This window comes from Lepidochelys olivacea (genome assembly GCF_965140295.1).
Source record: "Lepidochelys olivacea isolate rLepOli2 genome assembly, chromosome: 7".
In the NCBI taxonomy this organism is placed as follows: domain Eukaryota; kingdom Metazoa; phylum Chordata; order Testudines; family Cheloniidae; genus Lepidochelys; species Lepidochelys olivacea.
This window is the reverse complement of record NC_140417.1, coordinates 105,907,862-105,924,414: the sequence shown is the minus strand read 5'-3', so window position 1 is coordinate 105,924,414 and position 16,553 is coordinate 105,907,862.

The following is a 16,553-nucleotide window of genomic DNA, read 5'->3' as shown; positions in this document are numbered from 1 at the left end:
GTTTTGATGGTTAGTTGTATTTGGGGAGAAGTAGGAGGTGGTTTGAAGTAGAGATAGGCCCAAAGCTGAAATGGATTTGGCCAAAAATCATTCTCCTAAATTTGTGGTCCAAACTCTGGATCAAGATTTGAACTTCCCAAATTTCTGGGTATTAGATTTAGCCTCTTATAGAGCTGGATTCAATCTGCAGACTTCAGTCTGAACCCAGATTTGAAGCTAATCCCATTTCTCTTTTAGAGGTATGGTTTCTTCTCAGTCTTTTATTAAAGAACAGCTCTGTCATTAAAAATCACTGCATTTTCAATTCAGTCAGCTGTTAATGCAGATATACAAACTGGCAAAACATTCAGACAAAATTAAGACAATCCTGTGTACAATATTTCTATGGGGACTTCATTCTGTATGTTACATTTGGTTCAGTACTTAGCATAAGAATCTTAGAATTCAGGGCAACACAATTCTGTTTTCTAAGTATTATTCAGTTGACTTTATCCTTTAATTATAACAGTCAGTAGATGACTTCATAATTAAATGACACATACATATCTGACCCTGAAACCATCATCCAGCCATTCATTCAGAATTATATTCATTGATCACTTTGAATCTTATCAGCTTATCAGCAATTGTCCTTTTGGTTCAATGAAAATCAAGGTGGCATAAGATTATTTCTGTACATTCCAAATGTTTTGCCAGTTAACTGATGTGTAAAAAACAAAAACGAGAACAATAATCAATCAATCCTCATTTTTGTTGCTGTAATTTTAAAGTTAATTGGTAGCACATGATGTCCTCATTATGATACAAGATTAATTTTAAGTCAAGCACATTTGGTTTCAAAAACCTAACGTGGTATATATGTTTGTTAAATATATCAACAAGATTTTTATAAACTCATCCTTTGTGCCAGTAACCAAAGTGTTTTGATACTGAGATAATGCTTCTTGGTGGATTGTAGTCAATTTTTCTGATAAAGAGACAAAATTCTGCCTCAGATCTGCACACTTATCGCCAGAAAGTGATTTACATTCCAGGAACTTAATACAAAGGCATAATTACATCACAACAAAAATTAATTGTCAAGGAATAGATTTGGATAGTCTGCTCCACAAAACCAGCTGACTGTTTTGGTGATGGTATGACTGCAGATTTGTGCCCAGAGTACACCTGGAATTGAATGAATATAGTGAGATACCTTCATTCATATGATTGACGTCTCTCTACAATTGGCATCTTCCAATAAGGGTTAAAGTCCTTGATGAGATTGAAATTGTTTTGCTCTGTTCATATTCTGCAGATAAATATGAAACTGAGGGCCATATTGAGCTGATGAAGCCCTCTGCACTGGAGGGCTCAAATTCATTCTTGGAGTAAGGTAGGCAATGGTACTGCTCTCCCTTATATTTCTGCTATGTGAGGGGAACTTTATTCCTATCTGTGGGCTCCATTAGCAGAGGCTCATAGGCTAAATAAAGGTATTGTCCCAGGTGGTATGGCCATGCACATTTACCAAGCAGCTTTGTCCACTTTTTGGAAACACTGGTCCCTTACAGCTGTCCCACCCAGACAAGGGAGGTTGTAGCTGCTCTCTTCAACCTCCTGCACCTTGGGAGAATGTCTATTGTTGAGGCTTTAGCAAAAGCCTGATCCAAAGCCCATTGAAGTCAATGGGAATCTTTTCACTAATTCCAATTGGCCTTGGATCAGGCCCCAGGTATCCATGTGGGTATTTGCCTGCATAGAACCATGGTGAATTTAGCCATTGCTCTATAAAGATCTCTCTTCTATAGTGAAGTGTACATAAACAAACATTCACATACTTTAAAAATGAAATATTAAACAAGAGAGATTGATAGCTACACTGTAAATAAATATTCTCATGTTAACTATTAATAGTAGTCAAATCAATTGTATAACTACATAAAAAGTTAGGGAATTTAAATAAATTTCCTCTGATCCAATACCCCAAGTTTAGCCCCTTCCCCCCAAATTAAATTGTCTACCTCATCTTAATAATTTGATTTATCGGGCTTAACATGATTTTCTCAGGTGCAATAAGTAGAAACATCCTGTTCAATATTTGTTTCTTAAGGACATATTTTAATGGCCTGATTGTATTTCTGACAAGAGTTGGGGAGAATGACTAACGGCTGATAGTGAGTTTAAAAATTGTAAAGGGCATAATATAGATAATTGTATGTCCCATAGTGATCACATTTGTTTAAGCAAATTGCAACTCGCTGTCTTAAGGCCTGTTCCTGTTGTCAGTCTGTGCATGGGACTGCTATTGAAGTCAATAGGAGGTTTGCATGCAGAACCACCATAGGACTGGTTAAATATTCAATACTGTCCCCATAGAGATTAACTTTTTAAAAAGAGCAATCATTCAAAAAGAGTGAGATGACTTCCAAGCCAACTTTTACTAGAACTATTAAGGTGGCTAGTAAAAGATGGAGAAGAATATAGACAGGTTTATTTCATTACAACTGTCACACTCAAGTCCTTGGTTGATTCATGTGTCATCATGAGCAATAAATCTCTCCCCCTCTATGTTGTGTAGCAATTTATCTTTCTTTCATGGTGCCTTTCTTCTACAATTAACCTTATAAGAGAAGCAAATTTAATTTCCTCATACTTGCATTTTTAAACTTGATACAGATATCTGACACATTACCATATTTCTAGCATAGGAGACAAGCTAGAGCTGTAAATGCTGGTGCTCAATAAACTGATTCAATATACAAAATAAAAGTAATATCTGAACCTTTTGCTGATATTTTATAGGATGCTAGAAATATGATTCAGTGGCTCATTAAGTGCTAGATATTAAGCTGAATTCTTATAGGCAATGGGCAAAGTTTTCTAAAATATGTGCCTAAGTGATGAATGTACATGCAAGTTACTATGTGTCTATTATCACATACACTATATGAAACTTTCACTCCAGTGAGTTAGAATAATGATGGCAAATGGAATGCACAATGCTTTGTCTCTCACCATGAAGAGGAATTGCAGTCTTCCTGTCGGAAGCGCAACTGTGTATGTATGTTTTATGTACAGTTATTATTTTAAATTATTTGAATATTTTTTTTAAAAGTGTGCATAAAATGTGCTCAGTAAACCTTGTATTGCATCTACAAAAGTTGCATAACTGCCTGTACAATATGCAGTTTGCTTTTTAAATTCACAATTCCATATTCTATATCCATTTTCCCCATGCATGTCCAATTACCGATCTTCCCATGTGCAACTCTGTGTTTTGCAGACAGAACTTGGGTGGCTATTTATGAAAATTTAGCCCAATATGCTTTTAAAAGCATGAGCTTCTTTTATGTTCATTGTCCTTTGACAGACACTTATAGCATTTAAATGGGTGTATTTGGGTTAATAATGCGAAAAAAAATAAGAGATTGATACTGACCATTCCAGTGAATAAAAAGGCCAGATCTTCAGCTGGCATAACATCATCATATTTTTATTCATTTCCATAGTGCTATGCTGATTTATATCAGGTAAGGATCTGGCCCTATTTATGATTGGTTAGATATTATTTAACCCAACCATAAAATTTCTTGTGGACAGATTTTTAAAGGTGTTTAGGTGCTGAAAGATTCAGATAGACACGTAGTGGGATTTCCAGAAGTGTCTAGGCACCTAACTTCCATTCATAAGTATCTAGGTTCTTCTGAAAATCCCACTAGGTATCTATCTGCATCTTTAAGGTCTAAATACTTTAAAAAAATCTGGCCCTAGGTATGTAGGGTCTGTTTCTGGGCACACTGAGTAAAATGAGAAAGGTTCCTCTAATTTCAGTGGTCCCGGATGAGACCTGTTATGAGAGGCTGCAGTTCCCAACTTTTTTGGAACTAGATATTCAAAAAAGTTCTCTGAAAGTGATCCTTCCTGGCAGTGCTCCCACTATCTGCAGTAGGACAGTGTCACCTTGTCTCCCTATTGAATCCTGGAAGACGTCATTCACAACCCACTCCTCAACCCTCAAAAGATTGTCTAACAGTAAATGTAGGAGGTTCTGACCTGAATATCCATCTAATGCAGATTACATGGAGAGGACACAGGCTCTGTAAACAGTATTGATTCAAGTCCATAGAATATTTATATAAAGGGAGTTTGGGAGGACCCAAGTGGTCCATGTTTTCAGGTGAGTTCAAATTTCCACTAAAACTATTCTCACAGGCCAAACCAAGCCCTCTTTTGAGGATCAGAAACATTTTGGTCTTGTGAGAATCTGTTCTCCGGAGATTTTCAGACTAATTCTGTAAACCCAAGTGGCTTGGACAGTCTGATTAAACAGCCAAACGTTTATCTAAAACTTAACCTCCAAACTCTTGTTGTTCACCTCCCACTAATTTTCTACTTAAGTTTTAAACATGACAAGCATCCAAGGTTTTGAATATCCAGTCCTATACAATTTCAACTTGCATAGTGCGTGTATTGAACACAACATCTTGGAGGTTGTTTGCTGCCCACTCAGCACTGGAATCCTCAGCCAACATTAAATTCAGATAATCTAACAAAACTTTTTTAAAAAAGCCAGAGACTCCATCTAAGTCACCCTAACATCGCTATTACTGAGCATGTAATACAATACAAAAGCTCAAGTAAGGCCCTGATTTTTCAAATACTTATGCATGTATTTTAATAGGGACTAGCCATGTGCTTAAGTGTTTGTAGAATCAGGGCCTACATCTTTAGCAATCTCTCCAATACTCAGACCCATAGGAGTGAGCTAAGGATAAAGTGTTAGCCTTAATTCTTTTTTAAATTACTTTTTATGGTTTATGTCAGGCCACTGATGATATTTTTAGTCCTTGTGTGTGAACTTTTTATTAAAATCTACTGCTAAAAAAAGAAAGATGTCCCTCAAGGAGATGTATAAGAGTTCACATGATAGGAAGAGCTGTTAAGGTCTGTACAAAATGTCTACTACTGGCCTCCAAAGTCATTGCTGTGTATCATGTAAATATGTATTTAGGGTTTACTTTTTCTAAATGAGGCATATTGATTTAACAGACTGCTAATGGTTGTTATGGTTTATCGTATATATCTATATTTATAATGAAGATGATTGGCTGGATAGACTAATTGCACTGTCAAGAATGTGTGTATTGAAAAGCGAATACATGGTTAGTAATATATCATGTGTACTACACCATGCATGTGCAGTAATTCTGTGTAGTAAAAATATGAAACTTTGTTTAAGAAGTGTTATCGCACATGGTTTCAATGTACCCAAAAGGTACAAGTCCACATAATTGACTAATGCTCTACAAAAGCTGTATTTGAAAAAAATTCTAACGTGGTAATTATTGTTAAATGCTGGAAAACTATCTTCCAGTTATTTGTATACCTAGAGCTTAAAAAATATCCAGTATTTTTAAAAATAATATGAATACTAGAAAACCACCAACCACTTCTTTGGTTTCAGCCCAGTCAGAATTCCTAGAGAAAAACTAAAATAGTGCTTTACAATGAAAATGCAAACACAACCCTAATAATAAGAATATTAACATAGAGCCTGATTCTGTTTACACTACAGATAGTCCCATTTACTTTAATTACTTTGCTCTTATGGATCCTGATCCAAAGCCCATTGAAGTCAATTAAAAGACTCCTGTTGCTTTCAATGGTCTTTGTATCAGGTTTTTATAGAGCTTTCTTATCTTCAGATCTCAAAGCCTTTTACAAAGTATTATTATCCTTGCTTTGCAGATGTGATAACTGAGGCCCAGAGATGTTAAACTGTGAAAGGATCCAGAGCAATGGATGGTCACTTGTTACAAAACAAAATTAAGTGACTTGCCTAAGGTTACACAGCAGATCAGTGGCAGTGGCAAAAACAGAACCCAGGTATGCTAACTCCCAACCCCAAGCTCATCCCAGTAAACCTTCTAACCAGAAAGTATGAAAATGGAGCTGCTATACTAAAGAGAATCAAGGGGGCTTCCCCAGAGGAGATATTTGAAAATTCAGTATCACAAATTGCCTTGGAAAAGAGAAATATATAACTAAAAGGTGCCTTGATTTACCTTTATTTAGATACAGGGCATTTTTCTAAATATCAGATTTTTTTCCATTATGTTTTTATTTTCTTAAGATCATTTTAGAAAACAAAATCTCATAGACTTGGCAGTCACTAGTGAATCACTTCTGAATTCTTACAGGAATGTAACATATTGCCAATGTTTCCAGATGCAGTTCAGTAAAAAAAACTTTTCCTCAGGATTAGACTTTTTGCCAAACAATCATCAACAATGATTATGGGACCAATCAGACAAACCCTTACGTAAGTCCCAGTGGGACTACTTGGATGCATAAGATTCAGCCACTTGACTAAAGGTTTGAAGGACTGGGCCTTTATGTTTCCATAAATATAAAAGATGATTATTTCCATGTCTACTGGTACCTAGCAAGTTTGATGTAAGTTAGTTCTGAAATACAGTTAACAGCTACTGTACCTGTAGAATATGTTGACTTCTTCAGCATTAAAATGTGCCATATCATTTAAATTTATATTTGGACTTCTTTAAACTCCTTTTTTTTCTCAATAATACTGTGTGTTTATAGGGACTATTTATGCAGAAAAATAGCTAAATAAATAAAATATTTCTAAATTTCATTGAGGAAATTTACATCACTATAAATGTCGAGCGACAAACCAGAACAAGACTGCTGTGTACATAAGAACACCAATTTCCCTGGTAGGCTAAATGATATACTCCTTTTTTTCATTTTGTCCTATTTATGTTTCAGATGTACTGAATCATTTGTGTAGACAGATTGACAGACATCCTAACTCTGTTACAATAGTACCTTGAATTAAGAAAAAAAAAAAGATTAAAGACCAATGTAATTAACTTACTTACATATTTTTGAACAAGAGGCCCGTACTGTCTGTTCTGTTTACAATGGCTTGTGCTTTGTGAATACATATCAAATGTTGTAATATATTTTTATTATCTAGAGTTAATTGTTAATACAGAAAAATATATATGGATATTGTTACTCTGTTATACAATGTGCTTCTATTATTAAATGAACTTGTGCGAGCAATTTTTGATATAAAAGTTTACATTTAAAAAATCTGCCTCTTGCTTATTGGAAAGATGGAGATTGTTTATTTTCATGTGATTGCAATGATATACAATGATCTCATTTTATTAACAGGTAGCTGGTGCTAAGTACACGGTGATAAGGATATACTTTTTCATCCATTATGAGCACCACAGGTGTACTAATTAGGAATCAAATCCTCAATCCTGCAGTGACTTCAGTTGGTTCCCACCATGTTACAATTGAGGAGATAAGCCGTACCTGTACCTCAGTCTATCTTTGGCCATTTGCAAGTGACAGGCCTATACCTGAAATTGTCTCAGAGTGAAGTCCAGCAATAAACCCCACTCTTGACTGGATCACCAGGTTATAACATTTCCCATTTCCCCATCTGCATTACCTCCTGCAGCTCCAACTGGGTTTGGACCTATGATTCAGAATCCTCTCTGGGAACTAGGGCAGGCTGAAGAATTCAGTAAGAGAACAGCTTGTTCAAATCAGACTATAATTTATTTATGTACACGTAGGAACATCACAAGCAGAGACAAAAGGGTTAAAAATAACAAAAATCTAAAATGCATATGTCAAGGTTCCTCCCCCACTCTGAACTCTAGGGTACAGATGTGGGGACCTGCATGAAAAACCTCCTAAGCTTATCTTTACCAGCTTAGGTCAAAACTTCCCCAAGGTACAAAATATTACATCCGTTATCCTTGGACTGGCCGCTACCACCACCAAACTAATACTGGTTACTGGGGAAGAGCTGTTTGGACGCGTCCTTCCCCCCAAAATACTTCCCAAAACCTTGCACCCCACTTCCTGGACAAGGTTTGGTAAAAAGCCTCACCAATTTGCCTAGGTGACTACAGACCCAGACCCTTGGATCTTAAGAACAATGAACAATCCTCCCAACACTTGCACCCCCCCCTTTCCTGGGAAATGTTGGAATAAAAAGCCTCACCAATTTGCATAGGTGACCACAGACCCAAACCCTTGGATCTGAGAACAATGAAAAAGCATTCAGTTTTTTACAAGAAGACTTTTAATAAAAAATAGAAGTAAATAGAAATAAAGAAATCCCCCCTGTAAAATCAGGATGGTAGATATCTTACAGGGTAATTAGATTCAAAAACATAGAGAACCCCTCTAGGCAAAACCTTAAGTTACAAAAAAGATACATAGACAGAAATAGTTATTCTATTCAGCACAATTCTTTTCTCAGCCATTTAAAGAAATCATAATCTAACACATACCTAGCTAGATTACTTACTAAAAGTTCTAAGGCTCCATTCCTGGTCTATCCCTGGCAGAAACCAGCATACAGACAGACACAGACCCTTTGTTTCTCTCCCTCCTCCCAGCTTTTGAAAGTATCTTGTCTCCTCATTGGTCATTTTGGTCAGGTGCCAGCGAGGTTACCTTTAGCTTCTTAACCCTTTACAGGTGAGAGGAGCTTTCCCCTGGCCAGGAGGGATTTCAAAGGGGTTTACCCTTCCCTTTATATTTATGACAGCATATCATCTTATCATCCCTTGCCAGTTTAAAAAGATCCCATTTGACCCAGGAACCTCCTATGCATTGGGGCTGGGTGAAGCAGGCTGCAGTCTCTGCCTCTCTGAGGGACTTTTCTCCCAGTCAGTCTCCCCCTCAGGACACAGGCTGTCTTTTATCATGTCAAAGATCCTTTGCTTGGCAGTCTTCGCCCAAAGATCTCCTGAGATCTCAAGCAGGACTCCTGTACCTGACCAAACTGATTTACACATTTCTCCAGAGGGGGCAGGAGAAAGTTTTCATTCCCAGAGTGGCCCATTGGAGCCGCAAGGAATTGGGCTCTGTCTACAGGCAATGTTTCATTACAATGTTACAGCCATTCCTTCAGGATAACTCTTAGCTACCTTTTAACTAGCAATACAATAACTGAAAGTCCACAGAGAAATAACGCTCATAAAAATTAATACACATGCCTGTCATGTTCTTCAAACACCTATTCAGAGTTCTAGGCAGGATTGGGGCTTTTGGGCTAACCTCTACTTTGGTCCACACATCAGGTCTCTTGATGATGGTTCTGCTTTCCCTACAAGTGTGACATCACCATTGTGGGAGAGCAAAAGGATTTAAGAGAATTTAGCATCCCAGATGCCTGTTCTCTTCAGAGAGAGTCAGCAATTCTATGTCCTGTGTGGCCTTGGTTCCTATTTTCCTCCTTTGTTTCAAAAAATTCACCAAATGAGTTTTTATTTTCCAGCTCCCCATCAGCGCTGGTTTTAGGGCAATGCAACACATGTGGTTGAATGAGCGTTTTTCATTTTGTCAGACTCCACTTAAAGTAAAATCTGATGAGCTGTACAGAGTCCATACAAAGGAGACAATTCCCCTACCACCCAGCATACGCATGCATGGTGGAGATGACCTTCTATTGACAGTTTGGGAATAGAGAAACTGGGATGCAGAAAACAAATAAAAGTTTTCAACTAAGGGGATGAAGGAGAGTGATGATGTTGCCATGGGGAGGAACAGAAAGAGGGGCATGGTGAAAAATAAAGAAATTTGAAGGGGATGGGAACCTAATGAGAGGTTGATAAGATGAGAAACCATGGAGAGAGAAAGGCAGAGGGAGAGAAAGACAGGTGTGGGGGACCCTGGAGAAGAAGAGAGGGATATTTGTTTCATAACTGTTGTGATGATTATTGATGGGACTCAATCATAACTGGATCCAAATGCCCCTTTGGAGTAGAGAGAGAGGAATGATATCCAGCTGGGAATGTTGCCGCTCACAGTCAACTCTACTAGAAGTGAAGTTCATAAAATACAACTTCCAGCTTTAAAAAAATTAAGTCACAGTAATGTAATTCCTCAGGTGAAAAGTTAGTCATTTTAGTCCTTCAAGGGAGCTAGGAAAAAGTTAAATGGGAGAAAAGTAATTTTCTGTGCAAAGGTTCTTACCCAATTCCAGTGCCTGGACATAAATGTATAAGGGGTCAATCATTAAATAGATCTATTAATATAGAAAATGACTTTTTGCATAAAATGTGAGAGGGGGAAAAAGCAGGAGAAAAGTTTCAGCAGAACATGATGTGGAAGAATGCACAACATAGAGTGAAATCCAACAGATAGAGTAATAGTGAGAAAATACCATGGGGAAATAGAAAGTGCTTTTACATAAATGAATGTCCAGTGAGCATAATTTTACTATAGATAGAATATTCTGAAATCACAGAATTTCTGGTTCTTGTCCAGCTTTCTTTTCTGCAATAAAAACAACAACAACAACAACAAAAAGTTTCCACTAAACTAAGTTTGGAACGGGGGGGGGGTCAATTAAAATATTTCTGTTTGAAAGCATTGAATTATTTTGTTTTGATTTCTACCTTTTAAAACTTCAATTTTTTATATAAAATACCAATATGTTTTCTTTCAAAAAGGCATTTTGAAATGGAATCATTCTGTTCCAAAAAGTGTCAAAACAGATCATTTCAACATAACAAAAATGCTTCATTCTGGTTTTCTCCCTCCCCCCTCAAAATAAATTTCATAAAAAATCAAGTTTAACAGAAGTGAGTCAGAAGAGACGGGTGTAATTTTTTATATCTGTTCAATGGAAACTACGACAATTTGGTAATCAGTCATAAAACAAATTTCAGCTAGTTATGTGATCTCACCATCACTTGTCCAACAGTGTCGTCATTCCTGTATTTTTTATATTTTCATATCATTTCCATACATTTACATGTAAAATAAAATAAAAAAATCAGTCTCTAAAGTATCTGTCACTGTTGAAAGTGGGATGTAGGCCTTGAAATGCTGAGCAAAACAACATCCACATATCTTTGAAAATCTGGGCCTAAGAACCTCTCATGTTGCCTCCAGATATTCAGAGAAAGACCAGTTCTGAAAACAATAGGAGATGTGGGTATATAAAGGATGCAAGATCAGGCCTTAATGTAGCAAGCTAGGGAAAAGTAAACAGGTGCTTCACTCAGAATAAAATAAGAAATCTGGAGTATGATATGCTCTCACAAAGATGAGAAACTGGACTAGCTCCAACAATATAGATGGCATTACCCTAGTTTCATACCAGTGTAAATAAGAACTTGTCTGAGAAGAAAGAGACATCACTCCTCTGAGACAACTCAGACATCATTACTCTTGATCCTATGCACATGATGGGCCAAATACTGTTTCTGGACATGTCCTCAGAGCACCACTTGAACTCCATGTATGCATCCAAGGACAGAAGTTCACCTATTATTTGTAGAAAAATGAATGTGCAGAAAAGTAACTGGCAGAATACAAAAAGAAACACAACCAAATACCTTTATATTCCCTAAAGTATGGCTCTCCAAAAAAATAAATTGAAAAGAAGACTACAATCTCATTTCCTGACTTTTCAATAATATTCATCTCCACAGTGCCTGGGCACCTCACAGACATTAATGAATATAATCTGACGTTACCTCACAGAGGTATGGAAGCATAAAGAAACCCAGGTTAGAAAATATTTAGATATATTCAAGTTGGCAGGGCCTGATGACATTCATCCTAAGGTACTTAAGGATCCAGCTGAAACAATCTTGAAACTATTTGCAATTATCTTTGAGAAGTCATGAAAAATGGGTGAGAATGACAAAGCGGGGCAAAGACAGTACCTATTTTAAAGTGGGGAACAAAGAGGAACTGGAGAACTATAGACCAGTCAGCTTAACTTTGAGACCAGGAAAGATACTGGAACAAATCATTAAACAATCAGTTTGTAAGCACCTAGGACATAATAGGGTTATAAAGAATAGCCAGCATGGAATTGTCAAAAAAATCATGCCAAACCCAACCTAGTTTTCTTCTTCGACAGGATTACTGTCCAAGTGGATGGAGAGTGGGGAGGGACAGGCCACGCTGTAAATGTGATCTATCGTGATTTTAGTAAGTGTTAGGGGGCTTATTCCTTCACCCACTTACTTCCCTGGTCCTTCTCGCATGAACAGAGAGCAACAATACCCAAAGTCCAAAGGTGCAAACAATTCGATGTTTATTGGGGTGAACTTCCAGCAAGCATGATTCCAGTTTCCTTCCTTAGTATCCTCCTTCCCAGCTCTGACACCACAGAGCCTTACACCTGTGTCCCTGTTCCCATTCCTACCCTTAGCCAAACATGATTCCAACTTCCTTACTCCCATTCCCTGTTCCCATTTCCCCCTTTAGCAAAACATGATTCCAATTTTCTTATCCCCATTCCCTGTTCCCATCTCCCCCTTTAGCAAAACATGATTCCAATTTTCTTACCCCCATTCCCTGTTCCCATCTCACACACCCACATGCACATGCCCATGCCCACCCCCACCCACACCCACACCCAGTCACTTCCTCATTGACTACAGATTATATAGTAAAACTTGAGTTCTGCTTAGCTATACCTTAACCAATCATTCTCCTGAAATTTAACTAACCAATCCTAACATATTGTAACATGATTATGTAACCAATTATATCCCACCACCTCAATTAGTTTACACCCAGCAAAATTAATTATACAGCAGACAGGAACAATCACAGAACCAGACAGAGATTATACAGACAAACAACAGCAAAGTGGGAACTATAATGACAAAACAATACAGAAGTGAGGATTTCACATCCCAGCTATTGATAAGTGAGTTCTTGCCAGACAGGATGCTATCAAACTAAGTTTCCTTTTACATTTTCTAGGCACTTCCCTTTCTCTGGAGGTGATAGGAATACAATCCTGTCCTGATAGTGCCTAACAGCCCAATAGCACCTTATTTCAATGTGACTAGTTTGGAATGTGAGGATGTGACCGTTCGCTTCCCAGCTTATGGCTGCCTCTGCTGCTTAGCCAAAGGCCTGAGCCTAAGCACAGGGCCACAAACTGTCACAGTAAGAGAAGGCCCTTACACTGGCAGACAGTGGTTTTGATTCTTTCTTTTATACCTCTATCACTAGCCAAGTGATAAGAATACACCTAAATTCTTAGAGTATAGGCCTTTACAGACAGGCCTGAATATCTATATCCTAACAGTAAGGCTTTTGACACAGTCCCACATGACATTCTCATAAGTAAACTAGGGAAATGCAGTCTAGATTCAATTGCCATAAGGTTGGTGCAAAACTAGTTGAAAGAGCATACTCAAGTAATAGTTATCAGTGGTTCGCTGTCAAACTGGGGAAACATATCTAGTGCTGTCCCACAGGAGTCTGTCCTGCGTCAGTGCTATTCAATATTTTCATTAGTGACTTGGATAATGGAGTGGAGAGTATGCTTATAAAATTTGCAGATTCCACCAAGCTGGAAGCGGTTGTGAGCACTTTGGCAGACAGGATTCAGATTCAACACAACCTTGTCAAATTGGACAATTGGTCTGAAATTAACAAGATGAAATTTGATTAAATGCAAAGTACAACACTTAAGAAAAAAATCAAATGCACACCTACAAACTTGGGAAGTACTGCTGAAAAGGATCTGGTGGTTAGAGTGGATCACAAATTGAATATGAGTCAACAATGTCATGCAGTTGGGAAAAAGACTAATATTCCAGGTGTATTAACAGAAGTATTGCATGTAAGACAAAGGGGACAATTGTTCCATTCTACTCAGAACTGGGCGAGGCCTCCCTTGGAGTACTGTGTCCAATTCTGGGTGTCACACTTTAGGAAAGATGTGGACAGGTTGGAGAGAGTTCAGAGGCAAGCAACAAAAATAATCATAGGTGCCAATTCTGTGGGTGCCCCGGTCCCTCCCCCTCCACCCAACGCCTCCCACCCACCGGCAATCAGCACTTCCCCCTCCTTCCCAGCGCCTCCCACCTGTTGCTGATCAGCTGATGCGCAGCGTCAGGAGGCACTGGGAGTATGGGGGGAGGAGCAAGGGCACAGTGTGCTTGGGGAAGGGGGCGGAACTGGGTGGCGAAGGGGCGGGGTGGGAAGAAGCAGAGTGGGGCCAGGGCTTGGGGGAAGGGGTGGAGTGGGGGCAGCGCCTGGGCAGAGCCAGGGGGAGCACCCCCTGGCAGATTAGAAACTCGACGCCTATGAAAATAATAAAAGGTTTAGAAAACCTGACATCTGAGGAAAGATTTTAAAAAAGCTGTCCTGAGAAAAGACAACTGGCAGTATGTGTGTGTGGCGGGAGAACCTGAAAACAATCTTCAAACATGTTAAGGGCTATTTGAAAAAGGACAGTGATCAATTGTTCTCCATGTCCACTGGAAGTAGGAAAAGACATAATGGGTTTAATCTGCAGCAAGGGAGATTGTGGTTAGATGTTAGGAAAAATTTTCGAACTGTAAGGGCAGTAAAGTTCTAGAAGAGGTTGCCAAGGGAGGCTGTGAAATCCCATTCATCGGAGGCTTTTAATAATAGGTTGAACAAACAACTGTCAGGGATGATCTAGGTATACTTGTCCAACCTCTGCTCAGGGTGCTGAACTAGATGACTTCTCAAGGGCCCTTCTAGCCCTACATTGCTATGATCCTATCATAATTATCTCCGTGTTACAGATGGGGAAACAGAGGCACACAGCAATGAAGTAATCCGTGTGAAAGATTAAGGAAGTCTGTGAAAGAATTCAGCTCTTCTTCCCCTGTCCAGTGCCATAATCACCAGACAATCCATCCTGCCTACTCCAGGGGAGGTTTCAGTTTTCCATGACTGATCCTAAGAGTGAAAAGCCTAATGTTGTGCTCTTTGCCCCACCCACATTTTAAACTAATAAGCCAAATAGAAAATGATAAATTGGCAGCTACCACTTCAGAAACTGTTCATATGCCAACTGCAGTAGGAGTCCCACATGAGACAGTTTCAGTGTGTTTGTTTTTTCATTTTGCAGCAGTACAATAAATAAAACAGTAACTTTATGTCACTCTTGATTATCCTGGGCAGTACAATAATTGAAAACAGACGGCTTACATTCAAGTTAACACCGAAAGTCCCAGTAATGCTCTTTGTCCTGGAGTAGGAATAAGCCACATGGGGGTGGGGGGAGGCATGTCTCCAGTTATATGGATCGGAGATTGTCTTTGAGAATAGGTTACCAATCAACTCTTACTTTAGGGAGAAATTATTTTGTCCTCAGCAATTATCTTTTAAAAGTAGTCTTGATAAACCAAGCAGTTTCAGATGTATTGTTACATAATATACAGGCCTAATGTCACACTGTAGTCCAATAATTATGTGATAGCATTTTGCATAACAATTTTGCTCCTACTTTAATCTTTGCCATCTTGCAATCAGTTAGCATAAAAGGCTGACTCATTTCCACAGCCCATCTTTCCTCTCCTCTTGGTGATTGCTGAGTGATTGGCAACACCACTCTGTACTTGCCATTAAGTATACTCAGAACTTGCCCTGATCCCACAACTTGCCGAGCACTTCCTGCAAGATACTGATTTCCCTCAATTCCTCATAGGATCAGGCCCACAGCGTCAAAGTTATGTCCCAAGTCTATAGAAGACAGAGATGGCCAAGTCAGTTAGCATGGATTCCAACTGGAAACTAAGAGGGATCAAGCTGTAATTTTCACATTTTAATCTGGATTTTGAAGACCACAAATTTTAGAGCAATTCAGATTGAAATTTTGGATTGACTCATTATGAAGATACTGCAAAATTCAGATCTGGATCTATGTTTGAATATCAAACCGCATCCAAAATCTTTTGCAGGGGGCAGGGTGGAACTGGATCCAGGTTTTATTTTGGGCCCATCTTTGGTTGCACTAATTGTAAACTCCCTTTTTCAGGGTCAGGGCAAAGCCAAAATAGGGGAGGATAAACTACCACACGATGCATGTATGTACTCATTGTATACCATAGAACATAGATTTGCATGTGGCAAATGGGTAACTGCATACCTAAAAGCCCATTTTGAACAAACTATTACCCATTTTGCATGCAGAAATATCCCTTTGCCTGAATTGATGCAGGATTTGCAAGCACAGTTTAAGGATTCATGTCTAAAATGTTGGGCCACTTTCTCGATATTGTCTTTCTTTTCTTTGGGACAGTGGAAAGCTGATTTCAAGGAAAGACCTTTTCTGCTTAAAGGCTACAGGAAAGATCTTGTAGGGATGGGTGCCCTGCCTGCTTTCTAATTCCATAGCAGTAGGAACTGAAAGTTTTCTGTGGGCCCCGTTGAGGCTACTGACATTACAATTTTGCATCCCTATGGGACAGACCGGAATGCAATGCTGTAGTAGGAAGCTCCCAGTCTTGTTATGGAGCCCTTTGGGGTTGCACTGTTCCATATTTTTGGAGTAAGCACATCACACAGAAGACCTTCCGTACAGATTATTTGATGGGCAGATGATTTATCTCACTGGTCTTTTAGAGACTAAAGATGGAGAAGCAGGCCAGCCAGTTGTCTCAGGAAGAGGCCAGGTGGTGGAAGGAGACTTGCCAGTTATGAGCACTGGTGAGCGGTAAAAAGCTACTGGGCCTTTTATTCCAAGGAGATAGCAGTGGGTCAGGGAGAACCTAGGG